Source organism: Thamnophis sirtalis, unplaced genomic scaffold (assembly GCF_051295495.1).
Source record: "Thamnophis sirtalis isolate CommonGarterSnake01/CBP01778 unplaced genomic scaffold, rThaSir2_p1.2 scaffold_8, whole genome shotgun sequence".
Classification (NCBI taxonomy): domain Eukaryota; kingdom Metazoa; phylum Chordata; class Lepidosauria; order Squamata; family Natricidae; genus Thamnophis; species Thamnophis sirtalis.
This window is the reverse complement of record NW_028261388.1, coordinates 80,872,286-80,892,860: the sequence shown is the minus strand read 5'-3', so window position 1 is coordinate 80,892,860 and position 20,575 is coordinate 80,872,286. Positions and strand designations below refer to the sequence as shown.

The 20,575-nt window shown below is 41.7% G+C and overlaps 1 protein-coding gene across 1 annotated transcript in view; it reads right to left on the bottom strand.

Moving 5' to 3' along the window:
• FBXL7 (F-box and leucine rich repeat protein 7) overlaps positions 1-20,575 on the bottom strand; it is a 111,941-nt gene that overhangs the window by 5,811 nt on the left and 85,555 nt on the right. The window lies entirely within an intron of this gene.

The window sequence follows — 20,575 nt, the reverse complement described above, 5'->3', positions numbered from 1 at the left end:
GGCCAATGTTGGCTGGCAACTCCCCGGGGGAGAGCCTTCTCTGTGGCTGCTCCGGCCCTCTGGAACGATCTCCCCGTCGAGATCCGGACCCTTACCACCCTTCCAGTTTTCCGCAAAGCAACTAAGACCTGGCTGTTCCGGCAGGCCTGGGGCTGTTGAATTTTCCAGCCCCATCCAAGGTTACGACTGTTGCTGTATTTTTAAATTGTTTGTCTTTTTATTTTTATTTTGTACCCCCCCTTCCCCTTCAGATTGCTAGCCGCCCTGAGTCTTCCGGGAATAGGGCGGCATACAAACTAAATAAAACCTTAAAAAACCTTAAACATGAAGGGTTCCCAAGAATGTTTATGCTAAAAGAAGGCTACATGAATAAAAACAAGATTCTGGCTGCATTTAGACAAACAAAAAAACTACCATCAATTTTTTTAAAAATCAATTTGGCTTCCTACAATTATTTTGCAAAACAATGTGAAAATACTTGTTGAGTTTTGAACCGAGAAACACAGGAGTGCTTTGCTGAGTACTTCGCATGAGTGATTTCCTGGAAGAGTACTGCCAGGTACCCTGCAATGCCCAAATCAGAGTTTGTTTGTTTGTTTGTTTGTTTGTTTGTTTGTTTATTTGACTTATATACCGCTTCATAGGGCTTTCAGCCCTCTCTAAGCGGTTTACAAATTTTTTAGCAAATTGAGTCAGCAACTTGCCCCCACAGTCCGGGTCCTCATTTCACCCACCTCAGAAGGATGGAAGGCTGAGTCGACCTTGAGCCGGTGAGATTTGAACTGCTGAACTGCAGATCACAGTCAGCTAAAGTGGCCTGCAGTGCTACAATGGCCAGAATTTTTGTAAGACAAATATAGTTGGAGATTCTGGGATCTGGGCTTCTAGCATATTTGAAGGATAGTAGTTAGGAAATCTTATTTTGTCTTGGAGATTATTTAAAGCTATAAGAATAGGCGTATTTCCAATTATGGTATTTCTTCTACTACCAAGAGGTGCATACAACTATGGAAACATGAAGCTAGAATTGAGATCCTAGAACAAATATATAATTTTTATTATTGGTACTATTAAAAAAAATCTAATGTATAGGAAATAAAAAAGAGAATCTTCTAGCTATTAAATAATAACACTGAATATTTTTTGAAGAAGTGATTACTCTTTCCCTAGTAGTCTATCCAAGCCAAAAAACTCTTAACAATTCATAGAATTATTTATACTCAGCTTTATATAACTATTATATTAATTAACATGATATATTTAATTCAATCTTGCCTAGCATGAGCAGCAACAGCTGACCTGGGTTTCTAGAAAAAGTTACCAGAGACACTTAAAGTGGAATTTGGATAAAACCAAAGAATAACAAGGTGGTTTTTTAAAAAAGGAAACCAACATTTTGATACATTATGCCTGGTTATAAATATAATTTATAATAGAAATAAACTCAAGAGATTGTTAGGAATTGTCACATCTTCACATTTTATTCATCTAGTTATTTGCATTTTTTCTCATTTATTTACATTGTAGTTTATTTAGATCAAAGTATAAATATAGAACATTAATGACAATCTGTGGATCAAAATGTGAAGAAGAATGTAGCTAATACCTTCTCATACGGGACAGTATTACAAAGCTTGATCACATCCCAGGTTTCCTTACAGCAATTGTCACGAAGCAATATGTTGCCGCCTTTCTGGAAATATCTGAAGATGTATTAGCTAGTAGGAAATATGTATTGGCTAATGTTTTATTAACTAATAAATAGGATGTTTACTCTTTCCGTGACCCGACAAATGCGCGGACGACCATGTATAGTGGACAACTTCACAGAACGCGAAATGTTGATTCAGCAACATGCAAGGACAGATTTGGTAGTCTCATGTCCGGTGAAGATTAAAAACCTTTCTGTGAGTAAAAATATTTAGGGATAGATAAAGCCTATCTATCCCTAAAGATCAAGCATATGTTATTATGTTTGCATGTTATTGTTGCCATTGTTAGCATTCTCCACTGCAGAGGTGGGTTCCTATCAGTTCTGTCACACAGTTGTGCTTCATCCCCTACATATACCTATACCTATACCAGAGGTGGGTTCCTACCAGTTCGCAGCTATTCAGTTGAACCGGTTCGTCAAATCTACCGAACCGATTAGAAGAGGTTCCACCAGTGGACCCGGAAAGCAGGCCACACCTACAGAAGAGGTTCCAAACTTTTTTGAAACCCACCACTGGTCCTTGGATATGATTATTCTACACTATCATGCTCATATTTATAAAACTCAGAGCCTCTGTGAAAGGTAAGGATGACTACTGCGTTCGTGGTGCAATCAGAACATTGCGTGTGTTGAAGTTGTTTTAACGCAAACCAAAGATGCCTTTCAAAAAACAAGTTTACATCCTATTCTTATGCATGCCAGTGCTGTGTGTGAGGTAATTTAAGGTGGTTCTGACAAGTGTCGTCGGCATCTTCATATCCGGTCACATGGGCGGCAAGCCACTCCCATCCGGTCACATGGGCGGCAAGCCACTCCCACAAAGGAGGCCACACCCACAGAGTAGGTTCGAACAATTTTTGAAACCCACCACTGCCCCACTGGACATTTTTTTTAAAAAAAATTGAGGAATTAAAGTGTTAAATCCTTTCTTCAATCTCTTAATCACACCTTAGCAAAGAAACACAGATTTTAGTTCAGCTTTAGTTCAACTCAAAATTCCACAGGGTGGTTTGGTAGATGTTTAACAGATCTCTGGAGAAAGCTGGTTCTTTTCCCTATTGTGGGGAACATTGCCCAGGCTATATAGATTCTTCATTGATTTGCAGTCCTTTTAGAATGAATGTGACCTCTGCCATCAAAGACAACAACAATTGGTTGTTAAGAATTGACAACACCTTTCATTTAAGGTGGACAACACACACTTCTTATTATTCTAACAGGCTGAGTTTCCTGCCCTTGAACTGAGTTGGAATCTTAATTTGGTGACCAGTGTGAAGGAAATTTGTGAAACAGGCTTGAAAACAACAACAACAAAAATATTGGGGGGAATCTAAATATCTGGGTTTTTGTAAAGTCATTTTTGTCCGGAATAGAGATTATTGAGAGTTCAACAATTCAGGGATCCAAAGTATCTGAAATTTTCTTAAAATTCACAAGAACTTCCGTAAAAAAGATGAACAATGACAAGATAGCTTAGCACCACAACTCTTTTTCTGCAATCTAGGCAACCATGGGGTAATTCTGGCTTTCTTCTCTTTGCATTCTCTTTTCATAAAGATAACAAAGATAAGGATTAACAGATTTGGCAGATTTTCTACCTAAGACTTTAATGGCAGTCAAATCAGTGTCGAAAGGGTCTTGTTACTCCGAAAACCCCCTATTATAGTTTTAAACCAGAATGCAAGGAAAGGTTTTGGCCATATTCAAGAAATGAAACTGCATATACATATAAGGAAAAAATAATTTAGCGAGTTGCTTGAAACTAAAAAAAAAACAGGTGGGGGAGGCTAACTATTGCTATCTGAATCTAAAAGCAATTCTAGGGATTCATTTGAAATTTCCAAACAAAAAAACAACAATGATTAGAGTTGTCAACAGTGTGATTGCATTTGCCAACAAGCTCCGAAACAGGCACACAAAATTCAAATGATCTAACATTGCATATATAGTAGTGGTGGGTTTCAAATTTTTTTCGAACCTACTCTGTGGGTGTGGTCTCCTTTGTGGGAATGGCTTGCCGGCCATGTGACCTGGTGGGAGTGGCTTGCCGGCCATGTGTTCTCTCTCTCTCTCTCTCTCTCTCTCTTTCCTTCCTTTTGTCTCTCTGTCCCTTTTTCCTTTTTTTCTTTCATCTCTCTCACTTTTTCTTTCTTTTTTCTTTATTTCTTTCTTTCTTCCTTTCTCTTTCTCTTTCTCTCTCTCTGTGTGTGTGTCAGTGGTGGGTTTCAAAAAATTTTGGAACCTCTTCTGTAGGTGCGGCCTGCTTTCTGGTGGAACCTCTTCTAACCGGTTCGGTAGATTTGACGAACCGGTTCTACTGAACAGGTGCAAACTGGTAGGAACCCACTTCTGATATATAGTATAATATCAATAAGCTTCCACAAAAGATAAATATATTTGACAAAAATAATCTCCTCTCCTGTCTCAGTGTCTGCTTCTTCATCTGGAATGGGAGCTTCTGACGTGTCAAAAATTGATGTGATCCTTCCCACCAACACAGTACAGCATTCCTTGTGTGAGCACAAGTGATCCGCAAGGATTATTTCCTCATTTATGTTCACTTCTGCTCCTACTGGAAATCCCAAAGGTGCTTTTTTCAAGAGGCAACTGGACTTTCTTGTTTTTCTTTGAAGATGTTTTGCTTCCCATGGATGAGAAGCAAAACATCTTCAAAGAAAAGCAAGAAAGTCCAGTTGCCTCTTGAAAAAAGCACCTTTGGGACAAACATGACTTAGATGACCGAGAATCTCCATAGACGTTGTTATTGGAAAGTGAGTAAAATGATCATCTCGTTGTAAGGCAGAGGTGGGTTCCTACCAGTTCGCACCTATTTGGTAGAACCGGTTGGTCAAATCTACCGAACTGGTTAGAAGAGGTTCCACCAGTGGACCCGGAAAGCAGGCCACACCTACAGAAGAGGCTCCAAAACATTTTGAAACCCACCACTGGTCCTTGGATATGATTATTCTACACTATCATGCCCATACTTATAAAACTCAGTGCCTCTGTGAAAGGTAAGGATGACTACTGCGTTTGTGGTGCAATCAGAACATTGCGTGTGTTGAAGTTGTTTTAACGCAAACCAAAGATGCCTTTTAAAAAACAAGTTTACATCATGTTCTTATGCAGGCCAGTGCTGTGTGTGAGGTAATTTAAGGTGGTTCTGACAAGTGTCAGCGGCATCTTCATATCCGGTCACATGTGCGGCAAGCCACTCCCATCCAGTCACATGGGCAGCAAGCCACTCCCACAAAGGAGGCCACACCCACAGAGTAGGTTCAAACAATTTTTGAAACCCACCACTGTTGTAAGGATATGTGTAAAGTACTTTGAATACTTAAGAACAGCTATATAAACATCAGGCATTAGACAACCTGAATTGTGTAGGATATGGAATGAATTGCAAAGAGGTCTTCCATAAATCTTTAATGCTGTTCATTAAATAAATAAAAATGCCAATTTCATGGCTGAAGAAAGGGAATTATGATGACAATGAAAATTGGTGTAACGTTAAAGTACATCCAAACTAGATAAAACCCTTGCCAGCGCAACTGTACACATAAAACTTTACTCATTTTGTTTAGTGGAAAAGGCGAGTCTGCGAAAAGGAAGAAGCCAAAAACAGACCTGTATTCTCCATTTGCACGAATGGAGAAAATACCAACATTTATTTTCATGAACTATGCTACCTTTCAGCTCCCAGTATTAAACCACTGCACAATTCTTGCCAACTCTTACCTAGCAAAAGTTGCATCAAAAGCATGATCTTTAAGGATCATACGGAGTCAGTAAAGCGGAACAGGAGGGCAATTCCAGATGGCTATGCATGCATTAAACGTTATTTTCCACTGAACAAATATAATTGAATTTTTTTTTCAAATGGATACCTAATTACAACGTGTTTAAAAAGTCCAGGCATGTGTATTTATATTATGGTGACCGAAGAAACTCAAAATTGGAAAAAAAAACCCAGACTATTACTGTACTCCTCTATGATTATCAATCCTCTAGTGCAGGATAATTATAATTATAGTTTCCTTCCAATTCCCAGGACTGTTTGTTGACACTGAAACAAGGCTATTGAGAGCAGTATTGTTTGTAGAACCTGCAATTTTACTATAGTGAGAGCTCGCATCCTCGGTTCCGATGTGAATTTCGTTTAAAGCCCATGGTAAAGAAAATGATTTGATGTTTGATGTAAAACCTAATCATATATTTTTCTTCCTCTTGAATAGGATTGTTACGATCAATAGCTATCAGAAACAACAAATGTGAATTTTATTTAAAAATCATAAAAAATGTTTAGAAGTAGAGGCAGATTTGAAAAGCAGCTAACATTTAGCTATCTGTTGTGGCCCAGCAGGAGCTGTTGGAGCTGCCACCAGCCTCCGACAGCGAGGGGCCCTATGAGTCGGCTCTGGAGGATGTGGAGGACCCTGGACAGGGTTCCGACTCCGAGCAGGGCGCAGAGATGCTGGTTGGCCACCAGGAGGCGCCTGAGCCTTGGGCCAGTGGGGAGGAGCCAAGGGAGAGTGATCCGGATGCCAGCAGTGAGTTGTTCCTGGATGCCCGGCACCGAAGAGATAATAGGCGTCAGGAAGAAGAGGTTCCACAAATCTACAGCGCCATTTAGAACCGGTTCCAGCTCCCTCCCCCTGCCCGTCCGCACATCATCAAGAGGAAGAGCGAGAGGAGGAATTCTGGGAGTTGAAGTCCACAAGTCTTAAAGCTGTCAAGTTTGAACACCCCTGGTTTTTTTTCTAAAGGGTTAGGGGTGCAAGGGTCTTGTAACTTGACAGCTTTAAGACTTGCACACTTCAATGGCAGAGTTCCTGAGCCAACATGACTGGAGGAGGAATTCTGGGAGTTGAAGTCCACAAGTCTTAAAGCTGTCAAGTTTGAACACCCCTGGGTTTTTTTTTCTAAAGGGTTAGGGGTGCAAGGGTCTTGTAACTTGACAGCTTTAAGACTTGCACACTTCAATGCCAGAGTTCCTGAGCCAACATGACTGGAGGAGGAATTCTGGGAGTTGAAGTCCACAAGTCTTAAAGCTGTCAAGTTTGAACACCCCTGGTTTTTTTTCCCCTAAAGGGTTAGGGGTGCAAGGGTCTTGTAACTTGACAGCTTTAAGACTTGCGTGCTTCAAATGCCAGAGTTTCTGAGCCAACATTTTGGTTGCTAAGCAAGAGCGTTGTTAAGTGAGTTTCACCACATTTTACAAGTTGGCCATGCCCACTCAATCACATGACTGCCAAGCCACTCCCACTCGGTCACATGGCAGACATGCCACTCCCACAAAGCAGACCACACCCACAGAAGAGGTTCTAAAAAAATTTGAAACCCACCACTGGTGCAGAATCTCATAGAGTGGCAACAAAATCTCCTCTCTCCCCCCACCCCCCACCACATAAATACACTCCTGTCAGAACCGATGAAGCTTTTTGGATGAGAAGTGAAACATCTTCAAGGAAACACAAAGTCCAGTTGCCTTTTGAAAAAGCACCTCTGAGAAAACTATGACTTGGATGACTGATAAGCTCCATAGACATTCACCACACAAACACTTCATTATGTTGAAGGTTGAATTGAATTGAATTGAATTTATTGCACTTATATGCCGCCCTTTTCCCCGGAGGGGACTCAGGGCGGCTCACAATCCAAGTCAGGGAAGGGGATACAGATAAGGGATAAAAAGACAAACAAAACAATACACAATTTAAAAGCACACAACAACCATACCATTCGAGGGGGGGGGGCAAAAGCTCTTTAGCCCCAGGCCTGCTGGAACAGCCAGGTTTTAACAGCTTTGCGGAAAGCCTGAAGGGTGGTGAGGGTCCGGATCTCCACGGGGAGCTCGTTCGAGAGGGCCGTAGCAGCCACAGAGAAGGCCCTCCTCCGAGTGGTCGCCAATCGACATTGGCCGGCGGATGGAATTCGGAGGAGGCCTAATCTGTGGGATCTAATAGGTCTTTGGGAGGTAATTGGCAGGAGGCGGTCTCTCAGGTACCCAAGTCCAATACCATGAAGGGCTTTATAAGTGACGACTAGCGCCTTGAAGCGTATCCGAAGACCAATAGGCAGCCAGTGCAGCTCGCGGAGGATAGGTGTTACGTGGGTGAACCGAGGTGCACCCACGATCGCTCGTGCGGCTGCATTCTGGACAAGCTGAAGTCTCCGAATGCTCTTCATGTTCACATGCTGGGGACATGAACCCTGCAATTTCCATGTGGCCCTGAGTTAAAAGCAAGAAGCTGCCTTTAATATATACGATGGAAAGGCAGAGTAGATTGAAGCACAGCACGTGACTGAAGCTTTCAAAATTCTTTGATAGAAATATGGAAACCATTTCTTTCCCCCTGGCCAGTTCTGTCCCTTGCCACTTGGCAGAAATGATTTTTGCTTCCCGTATTTTGAATAGAACTAAAAATACCACAGTTGCCTTTGTTTAACAAACAAAAAAGCCAGCAATCGGCATACATGAGGTCTGCCAAGACATATTTGGTTTCGGCATCAGCATCTTTCCTTCTGCCAACACGAAAAGCTTGTGAAAAGTCTGTCACTACCACAAAGTACCTTGGAAAGGAAAAGGCAGTAGGGTGCGAAGGGGATGCATTCTTTCAGCCCTAGAAACAGGGAGGATAACGATACATTTATGCATACAATATGTTTGAATTACCAGACACTCGAAAGAGAGGAGGGATCTTGCAAATTATCAAATAATTCTAATATAAGAGAAATAAACTCTTATTTATCAGCTTTCTACCTTGCCTTCTGTTCAGATGCTCAACATTTCCCCCCAAAATGATATCTGGGTACTTGAGAGACCGCCTGCTGCCAATTACCTCCCAAAGACCCATTAGATCCCACAGGGTGGGCCTCCTCCGGGTTCCGTCTACCAGCCAATGCCATCTGGCTACTACCCGGGGGAGGGCCTTCTCTGTGGCAGCTCCGGCCCTCTGGAACGAACTCCCCGCAGGGATTCGGACCTTCACCTCTCTCCAGGCCTTCCGAAAAGCCGTCAAAACCTGGCTTTGCCGGCAGGCCTGGGGGTGATGAGTTCCCCTCCCCTCTCGACTTGTATGGTTGTGCGATTCTTGGTTATTTTAATTACTTGTATTTTGTTCTATGTTCCCCTTTTCCCCCTTTTGAGTTGTTCGCCGCCCTGAGTCCCTCCCGGAGAAGGGCGGCATACAAATAATAAAATTCAAATTCAAAATTCAAATTCAAATATCCTGTTGAGGTAGTTTGGTCAGGGAAAAAGCCAACTTACTGACTGAGGTTAACCAACTTACCTGGCCCAAAGTGACCCATTGAACTTCCATGGCAGCCTAAAATCTGGGCCCTGGGTCCAATATCTTAAGAGCAGAGTGGGACGGAGCTAAGCGATGACACCTCTATAATACGTCTCACAACATTTGGACCATGCTTGGTCGTGGATTATAGTTTGCAATTCATAAAATGTGGGGCCGTCACTGGCTTCCATGAATTTGTTATACTTCACACAGTGAAGTGTTCTGACCCCCCCTTCTCCGTCCAGGAACGAAAGCCAAAAGCCACGTAACTAAAAAGGTTTCTTTTAATCAGTCCAAGCTCTTGTTGGCTGCAAGCCCGAATAAACAAAGATAATAGCTCTGGCAAAAGTCCTATAACTCATAACAAAATGCAAACCCGGCTTCTCTTATCTCAAAACCACTTATCCAAGTTGGCTTCTCTCGGTTTCTGAATGCGAACAAGAACAATCACTAGAAAAGGAACGGAACGTTGACTTCTGCAACCAGGGCATGGCACCAACAGTTCCCTTTATACTCAGTAGAGGATCCCAATGAGCAACAGCTGCTTGCAATCATCTCCTGTAAGTACTCAGTTGTTCCTTCCATCGAGTAACCCTTCGACGGGGTGCATCCTGCAACAACTCCCAAGTGTTTCCCTGAACACTCCCTCTGATCCAATGCTCTGCCACCACCTGGTGGCCAACGGCTACTGCCGGGTCACAACACTGAAGTATAACAGGTATATAAGATGTGTAAGATTTGCTTCTAACAATGCTAGTCTGAGGATTTTCTTTGTGACCCTCCAGAAAATTCTCTAATCTGATGTATCCTCTCTGTTAATTTCTCTGTATGTTTCGCATAAATTTAAATGAAGAAAATATTTTACCTCTACAGTAAACAGAGGGCTTAATTCCATAAGACTGTACCTGCAAGCAGGAGTAGGACTTTACTACTAAATTGTGATATTTGTTCTCCTCTACTTTTATATCTCTAAAGGGCAAAGTCATAACCTTTAAGATTTGGAGTAATTTCTCCAGGATGAATCAGGATGATTAACACCAATCAATCAGTGGTTTTTTTTTTGGTAACCAACTGGAATGAGTGATTTCTTCTGAAGTCAGTCCAGGAGGGAAGATGGTATATATATCCGAGTGATTGACATGCCCTTTCACAGAGGGGAGTTTATTGTTAGAACTAGATTTAATTATAAATTCTGTTAGAGTTCTCTCATCAGTACCAATAATACAATACAATAGCAGAGTTGGAAGGGACCTTGGAGGTCTTCTAATCCAACCCCCTGCCTAGGCAGGAAACCCTATACTGTTCCAGACAAATGGCTATCCAACATCTTCTTAAAGACTTCCAATGTTGGGGCATTCACAACTTCTGGAGGCAAGTTCTTCCACTGATGAATTGTTCTAACTGTCAGGAAATTTCTCCTCAGTTCTAAGTTGCTTCTCTCCTTGATTAGTTTCCACCCGTTGCTTCTTGTTCTACCCTCAGGTGCTTTGGAGAATAGCTTGACTCCCTCTTCTTTGTGGCAACCCCTGAGATATTGGAACACTGCTATCATGTCTCTTATTTTCATATGTCTCTGCCAGTGTTTGGGATTCATTTTTTTTTATTACCGGTTCTGTGGGCGTGGCAGGGGAAGGATCCTGTAAGATCTCTATTTCCTCCCAATCAGCTGGGACTCTGGGAGGCAGAGAACAGATTGGGGCAGGAGCCAGTCAGGTATGGAATTTTATGGTTCTCCAAACTACTCAAAATTTCCGCTACCGGTTCTCCAGAACTGGTCAGAACCTGCTGAATGACACCTCTGGTCTCTGCCTTGATTTGTATGCATGAACAGTGAAGAAACTTGGCAGGTGACATGATGCCTTTTGTATAGATCAATAAAAGTGGAAGCACTCAAATAGAAAGGAAATTAATGTTGTCAGTCGGTTAAATATGCAGATTCTGTAAAAAAATGGGGCAGTCCGACAGTATTAAAAATACACTACTCCAGAAATATAAAGGTATCCATCAAAATTAACGACACAGATTTTAAAATAGTCCAGAGAAATCTTTATATATACATACATACATACATACATACATACATACATACATATACATACATACATACATACACACACACACACACACACACACACACACACACACACACACACACACACATATTAAGGCAACAGTAAAAATATTGGGTTTCTGTCGTGATGGACTCTTGTGACGAGCCGATTGACAGATGATGGAAGCAGTTAGCTTCCTTCCATAATTGGGGCTTACCAGGGGTTCTGACTCTAAATATATACCTTCTTCCCTGGCTGGCTGATAAGGAGTCGAGCTCTGTGGCTCAATGGTTAACACATCTGCCTTAGAGGCAATACAGCACAGGCTCAATTCCCAGTAAGGGTATGGCTAGCTGATGAGAGCTAAATAGCTTGAAATAGATCTATACTAGTCTCCCTTTATTTATTTATCAGCACAAATAGAACACACACACACACACACACACATATGTATGTGTATATATGTATAAAATCTTGAAACAGCTAGAATTTAATTTTCAAATTTATGTTGTCGTGTAAACCAGCTCTATCTCTTCATCAAATCTTTTGTCTTCATCATTCATTTTTATTTGTTTTGCTGTGGAAACAAGTCACATTGAGTTCAAAAGTATTTATTTGCAGAAAAGTTCATTGACTATTAAAACCTTTGATTCAGGGACATCTTTAGGAGCCAGCATAGTATAGTGGTTACGTTGCTGGACTAGGAGACATAGATTCTAAACCACCTTTGGCCCTGAAAGTTCCCTGAATGACTTTGGGCTGGTCATTCTCTCTCAATCCATTCCATCATACGTTATCCTTTTTGCAAGGAAAAATAGAAGACAGCACTGGGTATGCTAGCTGTGAGCTGTTGAATAATACACACACACACACACACACACACACACACACACGTTGTATTTGTGCTGATAAATAAATAAAGGGAGACTAGTAGTAGACTTCCTCCCATATTTGGGCATACCAGGGGTTGTGACACTAAATTATATATATATATACATACATATACATATACATATACATATATACACACACACACACACACACACACACACACACATATATATATGTTGTATTTGTGGTGATAAATAAATAAAGGGAGACTTTATCAGCACAAATACAACACAAATGTAACAAAGGCAACAGTAAAAATATTGGATTTCTGTCTGGATGGTCTCTTGTGATGAGCCGATAGACAGAGAATGGAAGCAGTGAATTTCCTCCCATATTTGGGTATACCAGGGGTTGTGACACTAATTACACACACATACACACACACACACACACACACACACAAAATAAATATGTGTACACTGGTTGGACATGGTGAATGTAAAGTCATTGAAATCAGAGAGATTTCCTTAGCCGTGATTAATTTATTCAACTCTTTCAACAAAGGTGCTCCAAGCGTGAAGACATCTACATTCAAATCAGTGCTTTTTAATTGTAAGTAATCTTGGCTCTCTTGGGGAAATACTCAAATGAAATATAAATAAGGACTGTATTGCTTTTGTAGTGCCTCAATGAATGATATGATTACAATCACTTAAAGGATGGAAGGGGAAGAGGAAGGAGGATTTTTAAGAAATGCTTTATTAGGATCTCAATAGACTTGCTATGCTAAAGAGAGCCGAGGTGGCGCAGTGGTTAAATGCAGTACTGCAGGCTACTTCAGCTGACTGCTAGTTCGGCAGTTCGGCTGTTCAAATCTCACCGGCTCAAGGTTGACTCAGCCTTCCATCCTTCCGAGGTGGGTAAAATTAGGACCCAGATTGTGGGGGCGATATGCTGACTCTGTAAACCGCTTAGAGAGGGCTGAAAGCCCTATGAAGCGGTATATAAGTCTAACTGCTATTGCTGTTGCTATTGCTTTGTTCTTAAGCGTAGGAAAAGAAAATGAAAAATAAAATAAAATAAAATAACCCCCCACAGATACACTTAGCTGTTTGATAAACAAATAATCCAGTGCTTTCTCTCTTGCTGTCAGTTACACTACCAACCATACTGACGTCCCCTTGAAATTCCTGGAGCCGATTCTTTTCTGCTATTATAAATACATAGACTGAAATCACCGAGAATGTAAACTTGGCGCGGCATCTAAATTGTATAACAAAACAACAGAGGGACCCGGGGAGTCGAACTCTTTTACGGGATGCAACTTCATCCGTTTTTCTGTTTCTTTTTAGTCCACTCTTTTTCTCATAAGAATACATAAACTCTTGGTCTTAAACAACAAGGTCCCTACATTTATGAGAGCAATTAGCTTTTGTTTAGACAGACGCATTTGACTGTCTCCTATATTTTTCAATGTTTCTCGTTTTCTTTGCCTAAAGCAAACAAAATCACTGTTTAGATTTTTTTTTTAATTAAGAGCTGGCCACAGCCGATGTTTGTTTCACATCCTGAAACGTCTTTTAACTTCCAAAATGAATATGGTAGATATTGAATTTTTCAGGAGATATGCCATGCCAGCTTTACACGAAGACTCAGGATGAGAACATATGTTTTTGTCTCGGGCCTATGCAAAAATTTCATTTGTGGCCTCACTGGAGGAATGTTTGCCTTACAAATTCTCTTAGACAGATAAGCCCCCCCCCCCCAGATTCAGAGCCCCGTGTGGCTCCAGAGAACTTTACAGCTGATGAACTAAGAGGAATGGAGCATCTAAAGGGCAGAGTTGAAGTTTTGGAGTCTGGAACAAGGGAACTGTGTGTTTACTGAGTTACTCCACTAGGATGAAGTTGGGGGGGGGGCTTTATGGTTTGTTTAACCCAAAGGTATGAGTTATAATTACTGAAATGGAGCAGTCATGTCTTCTATTGTTTCATTAATGAGTTAACTGAATGAGTGCCAAAGAATTGACGCCTTTGAATTATGGTGCTGGAGAAGACTCCTGCGAGTCCCTTGGACTGCAAGGTGATCAAGCCAGTCAGTCCTAGAGGAGATCAACCCTTCTAGCCAGATCCTGAAGATGAAACTCAAATACTTTGGCCACCTAATGAGAAGGAAGAACTCACTGGGGAAGAGCCTCATCCTGGGAAAGATGGAGGGCAAAAGAAGGGGACGACAGAGAATGAGGTGGCTGGATGGAGTCACCGAAGCAGTAGGCGTGAACTTAAATGGACTCCAGAGGATGGTAGAGGACAGGAAGGCCTGGAGGAATGTTGTCCATGGGGTCATGATGGGTTGGACATGACTTTGCAACTAACAACTGTAGGAAGTTATCACCCAGCCCTCTCCCAGAAAAATATCCTAGGAAACATTGAAAAGACAGAATATTACATTTCCCTGGATATGAAAAGGGAGAAATGTGTTTTAAAGAAAGAGTAACTCCCTGCAGCTTCCTGCCCATTCCGCTTGGTCAATGGGCCATTAAGATGCCCAAGCCAGTCCCTTTACATAATAAAGAGTTCTCCCCTTCAGCTACAAGGTGATGGAATTAAGGCATGACTAGCTTTCACACACTCACCACATGGCATCTGAGAATTCAGCGAAACCTGGATTCAAAACACAGCCTAGGCCCTAGAGAGTTGCCCCTGCATGGCCCCATGGGAGTCTGACAACCAATCAGAATACAAGCTCAAGATCAAAGGCCAGAGAGGGCATAAAACCAGGGACTTGGCATCTCAGTCCTTCCTTCTCTTCTTCTCCACCAACATTGAAGCATGTGATCACCTTCAGGACTCAAGCCACGTGGTCCTGTCCACCATTAAAACCATCTTTCCAAGCAGCCTCCATGTCTCCAGTGTCTTTTTCCCCACTTGGAGCTGAACCCAGAAGGACATTTCTTTCAACACAACAACAATGACTTAACACCATAGAAGGCAATATATTGCTAGTTTAATCTGAGCATGCAAACCCACAATCAATTTTCAATTGCAGCCAGTCAGCCTATGGAAACACACAGTGCACAAGAAGGTGACAGCCTCACCCCAGTGTCCATTATTCAGAAGTATACGATTGCTACGTACAGAGACTCTCATAAGTCCCTGTTTTAATGAAGGTTGGCAGCATGACAAGTTGAAAGAAGACCATGGAGATAATAATTATGTTTTTTTTTATTTTAAAAAATGGAATGGCCGCTTTGGAATACAGTATAGCTTTATGAGGTAGATTGCAGAGGGGGGTTCCTACCAGTTCGCACCTATTCGGTAGAACCGGTTTGTCAAATCTACTGAACCGGTGAGAAGAGGTTCCACCAGTGGACCCGGAAAGCAGGCCACACCTACAGAAGAGGTTCCAAATTTTTTTTGAAACCCACCACATACACACACACACAGACTCACACAGAGAAAGAGAAAGAAAAGAAGAAATAAATAAATAAATAAAAGAGAAAGAAAAAGTGAGAGAGAGATGAAAGAAAAAAAGGAAAAAGGGACAGAGAGACAAAAGGAAGGAAAGAGAGAGAGAGAGAGAGAAAGAAAGGAAGAAAGAATGAAATAAAAAAGAAAAAAGAAAGAAAAAGTGAGAGATGAAAGAAAAAAAGGAAAAAGGGATAGAGAGACAAAAGGAAGGAAAGAGAGAGAGAGAGAGAGAGAGAGAAAGGAAGGAAGAAAGAACGAAAGAAAAAAGAAAAAAGAAAGAAAAAGTGAGAGAGATGAAAGAAAAAAAGGAAAAAGGGACAGAGAGACAAAAGGAAGGAAAGAGAGAGAGAGAGAAAGAGAAAGAAAGGAAGAAAGAACGAAAGAAAAAAGAAAAAAGAAAGAAAAAGTGAGAGAGATGAAAGAAAAAAAGGAAAAAGGGACAGAGAGACAAAAGGAAGGAAAGAGAGAGAGAGAAAGAGAAAGAAAGGAAGAAAGAAAGAACGAAAGAAAAAAGAAAAAAGAAAGAAAAAGTGAGAGAGATGAAAGAAAAAAAGGAAAAAGGGACAGAGAGACAAAAGGAAGGAGAGAGAGAGAGAGAGAGAGAGAGAGAGAGAGAGAGAGAGAGAGAGAGAGAGAGAGAGAGAACACACACATGGCCGGCAAGCCACTCCCACCAGGTCACATGGCTGGCAAGTCACTCCCACAAAGGAGGCCACACCCACAGAGTAGGTTCGAAACCCACCACTGGGCTGGTGCAATCCTTTCACAAAGTATAAAGCTGCACATAGTGTCCATTTTTTAAAAGCTGGAACTCCCATGTGCAGCTGTTGTTTTCAGTAGGCCATTCAGTGCATTGTTCACACTGACCTTTGGCGCTGACCTTATTTTATCAGTGCTGAAAGGTCGCGTTTACTCTTCACAACACGACTTTTTAACATCCTTGCCAAGGAAAGCAACCCGCAAAATACCAGCACATTCCGAAGACTTTTCCCATGTGACTCGGGGAGAAAAATAAATGCAACTCTGATTCCCAGATTTGTTTGTTTTTTTTTAAAAAAAGAAAACATTTTGAATGCTGCAGTCCTCTGTGAAACGTTTGTTGAAATACGTGTTTTGCTTCATTTGAATGCTGGCAATCTTTTCAGCCAGTAGGATCTGCTTATCATTTGGGAAAAGTGGGGAACGTGTGTCCAGATCAAGAAATATAGTTGCAAAAAAAAACAAACCAGAATAGTTCTCTCTTAAGCAAAACAATGCAGTGAATTTTATATAGGCAAGCTACAATATCATATTTTACAAGTAATGGCAATCCATGTTATAAATCGAGCATTCATGCCAAACACCTAGGAAAAATGGGTGTGGCAATCTGAAATTCTTTTGCATTAATGTCAACTTCAAACAGTCACTCATTCTCTCGTCACCTCAAGACTGGATTACTGTAATGCGCTCTACTTGGGGCTGCCCCTGAAAAGGGTTCGGAGACTACAATTAGTCCAGAATGCAGCCGCGTGAGCGATATTGGGTGTACCAAGGTACACCTATACTACACCTATCCTCCGCGAGCTGCACTGGCTTCCCATTGGTCTCCGAGCACGATTCAAGGTGTTGGTTATCACCTTTAAAGCCCTACATGGCCTAGGACCCGGATACCTACGAGGCCGTCTCCTGCCACATACCTCCCTAAGACCGATAAGATCGCACAGGATGGGCCTTCTCCGGGTGCCTTCAGCGGGACAATGCCGGCTGGCGACGCCTCGGAGCAGGGCCTTCTCTGTTGCCGCTCCGGCCCTATGGAATCAGCTACCCCCAGAGATCCGGACCCTACCCACTCTCATGGCCTTCCGTAAAGCTATTAAAACCTGGCTTTTCCGGCAGGCCTGGGGCAGTTGACCTCTTGATTGAGGTCCAGCCCCCCTTTGATTGGGTGCATGTTGTGTTTTTCTTCTTAATCTTGTTGTATCTTATTGTTTTAATCCTTTTTTAACATTTTTTCATTTCTGTAAGCCACCCGGAGCCCTCCGGGATTGGGCGGCCTATAAAGTCAATGAATGAAAATAAATGAAATATAGGCAAGCCACAATTTCATATTTTACAAGTAATGGCAGTGCATGTTATAAATCGAACATTCATGCCAAGTAAATACACCTAGGAAAAATGGGTGTGGCAATCTGAAGTTCTTTTGCATTAATGTCAAATGTTGTTTTTTAAAATCATTTAAGCCTTTATCACCTACTTAGAAACTGTTCTTTTATTCTCATTTTTGTATCTAGCTTTGCTCCCCTGGGCCCTCGCTTCTCCTCCGCATTATTTGGCATTTCTAGCTGCTTTGCCTCCCAGTATATCTGCATTGTATAGCAATTCCAGTTTACACAACCACAATTCTACCTCTGCATAGCACTTCCGATTTACAAGATCGCATCCCACTCATCACATAGCTCCACTTGCCAATCTGCAAACTCTCCCCTCCAAATAATCCCCAATGTTACATTTGAATAGTTCTGTCTTTCCCCTATCTGCATTTAAAATGATGACACACAGCATCTTTAGTAAATCAACTCCAGTTTCACAAAACTTTTGGCAAGCAGTGGTTCTCAACTTGTGATTCGTGAACCCCTGAGTGGGCCACAATGTTGTCACAGGAGGGCTGTGAAGGCTTGAAGACATGTTGTGATGGAAAGCTTGAGTTAAGTCTTGGGGTGGGGGGTCTGTGGCCATGCTCTGTGGTCACAAAAGGTATTTTAACAGGGTTCATGGTGAAGAAAAGGTTGAGAACCACTGCTTGTAAGGTGAAATATTTATTATGGTTTAAACCAGTGGTAGTCAACCTGGTCCCTACCGCACACTAGTGGGCGTTCCAGCTTTCATGGTGGGCGGTAGGGGTTTGCTGTAACTCTGCTTTATAAATTTTATAAAGTAAAGTTCCTTCCCTACTTTATAAACCACCATTACTGTGGAACCGGTGGGCGGTTAGAAAATTTTACTACTAACAGAGCAGGAGTGGGCTCCTGCCAGCTCTCACCCCTTCTATAGAAGAGGTTCCATAAATCTACCATGCCGTTTAGAACCGGTTCCAGCTCCCTCCCTCCGCCTGTCCGCACCATGCTTGCCCCGCCCACTGCTCACTGATTGGCTGGCTCACCAATCGCCCCGCCCGCCTCTAAGAGTTCTATCTAAACCTTAAAGTCTTAAAGCTGTCAAGTTTAAACACCCCTGGGGTTTTTTTTTCCTAAAGGTTTAGGGGTGCAAGGGTCTTGAACTTGACAGCTTTAAGACTTGCATGCTTCAAATGCCAGAGTTTCTGGGCCAACATTTTGGTTGCTAAACAAGACCGTTGTTAAGTGAGTCTCACCACATTTTACAAGTTGGCCACGCCCACCCAGTCACATGGCTGCCAAGCCACTCCCACTCAGTCACATGTCTGGCAAGTCCCTCCCACCCAGTCACATGCCCAGGAGCCACTCCCACAAAGCAGGCCACACCTACAGAGGAGGTTCTAAAAAAATTTGAAACCCACCACTGTAACAGAGATACAAAAGTGGGCGGTACGTATAAAAAGGTTTACTACCCCTGGTTTAAACTAACAGAAAAGGAAAAGAAGAAAGACAAAATTCCTTATCACAGAAAAAAACCAGTGCTTTTAAAAATAAGTTAAAAATACAATGGAAAAATGAAAAAAAAAAAAGTAAAATATATACTATTTTAACAGTAAATACAGGTAGCCATTGACTTACAACAATTCCTTTAGTGAGTGTTCACAGTTATGACGGCATTGAAAAAAGTGACTTATGACCACTTTTCACACTTTATGACCATTGCAGCATCTCCACAGCAGTCACGTGATCAAAATTTTAATGCTGGGCAACTGATTCATATTTCACAATCAATGGGGAAGCCAGATTCATTTAACAACCATGTTACTAACTTAACAACTGCAATGATTCATTTAACAAATGTGCAAGAAAGGTTGTAACAACACCAGAATGTTTCCCTCCTGCCTTCCTTACAGGATTAGCCCTGTAAAGTGGGAAAAAACAAAAGGAGATTTCTTCCAACGATCGGTTCTCCCAACTGCTTAGAAAGTTACCAACCGGTCCACTGAAATGTTCCCTTGCCTTACTGAAAGTATAAGTTCTAGCATCAATAGTGACAACAGCATTTACCACAAAATAAACGGAGATTCCAATCTGAGTCCATCATCAGGACCAAAGCTTTTGAGCTCATAATGCAGCCCATCATCAGGGAAAATCAAGCTGATGATAAGACTGAAGAATAGAAAAATAAAAATTACTGAATTTGACGGAAAGATACATAATTGCAGTTAAATTTGCTTCAATATTATGTTTGAGCTACAAGTCTAGAATGAAATCCCCATTGTATTATTTTTTTAAAATTATATTCAGGACAAAAAGCTATAAATATCACAAATGCAGTTAGCTGATCACGCATGTCCTCAACTGCCATTCTTATCAAACATCAAGAAGTCAATGGCACTCATGGAATTATTGCAATAACTACTTCGGCCCAGGTGGTTTGGTCATTTGGAGTAAGTTCTCTATAAATATCATTTTTTAAGCATGTTTTGGGCATCATTTGAAGTACCTTGATTCAAAATTTATCGCCCTGTGATGCACCATTTCTGTCAAAACTAACGTATAGAAGTATATAATCTGAGCCACATCTGATTTGATTGAAATCCGGTAAGTTTTTCACATAGGGGAAAACTGTTTCAGGAAACACAACTAAAAATGAAATAGACAAAATCCATTCAAAACATTCTTGTTTTTTTCCTCCCTTTTCTTCTGTTAAGAATTGTAGTGTGCTGCTTTTTGGGAATAAATAAATGTTGATGTTGATATTTATTGGTCTTGTATGCCGCCCACTCCCGAAGGACTCCGGGCGGCTTACAATAAACAAGGGAAGGGGATAAATAGACAAAACAAGACTTTAAAATACACAACATTCACAGTTACCGTGGGGCTGGGTATTTCAAAAGCCCCCCGGCCTGCTGGAGCAGCCAGGACTTAGTGGCTTTGCGGAAGGCCGGGAGGGTAGTAAGGGTCCGGATCTCCACGGGGAGATCATTCCAGAGGGCTGGAGCTGCAACAGAGAAGGCTCTCCCCCGGGGAGTCGCCAGCCAACATTGGCTGGTGGATGGAATCCAGAGGAGGCCTAACCTGTGAGATCTAATCGGTCTATGGGAGGTAATCGGCAGGAGGC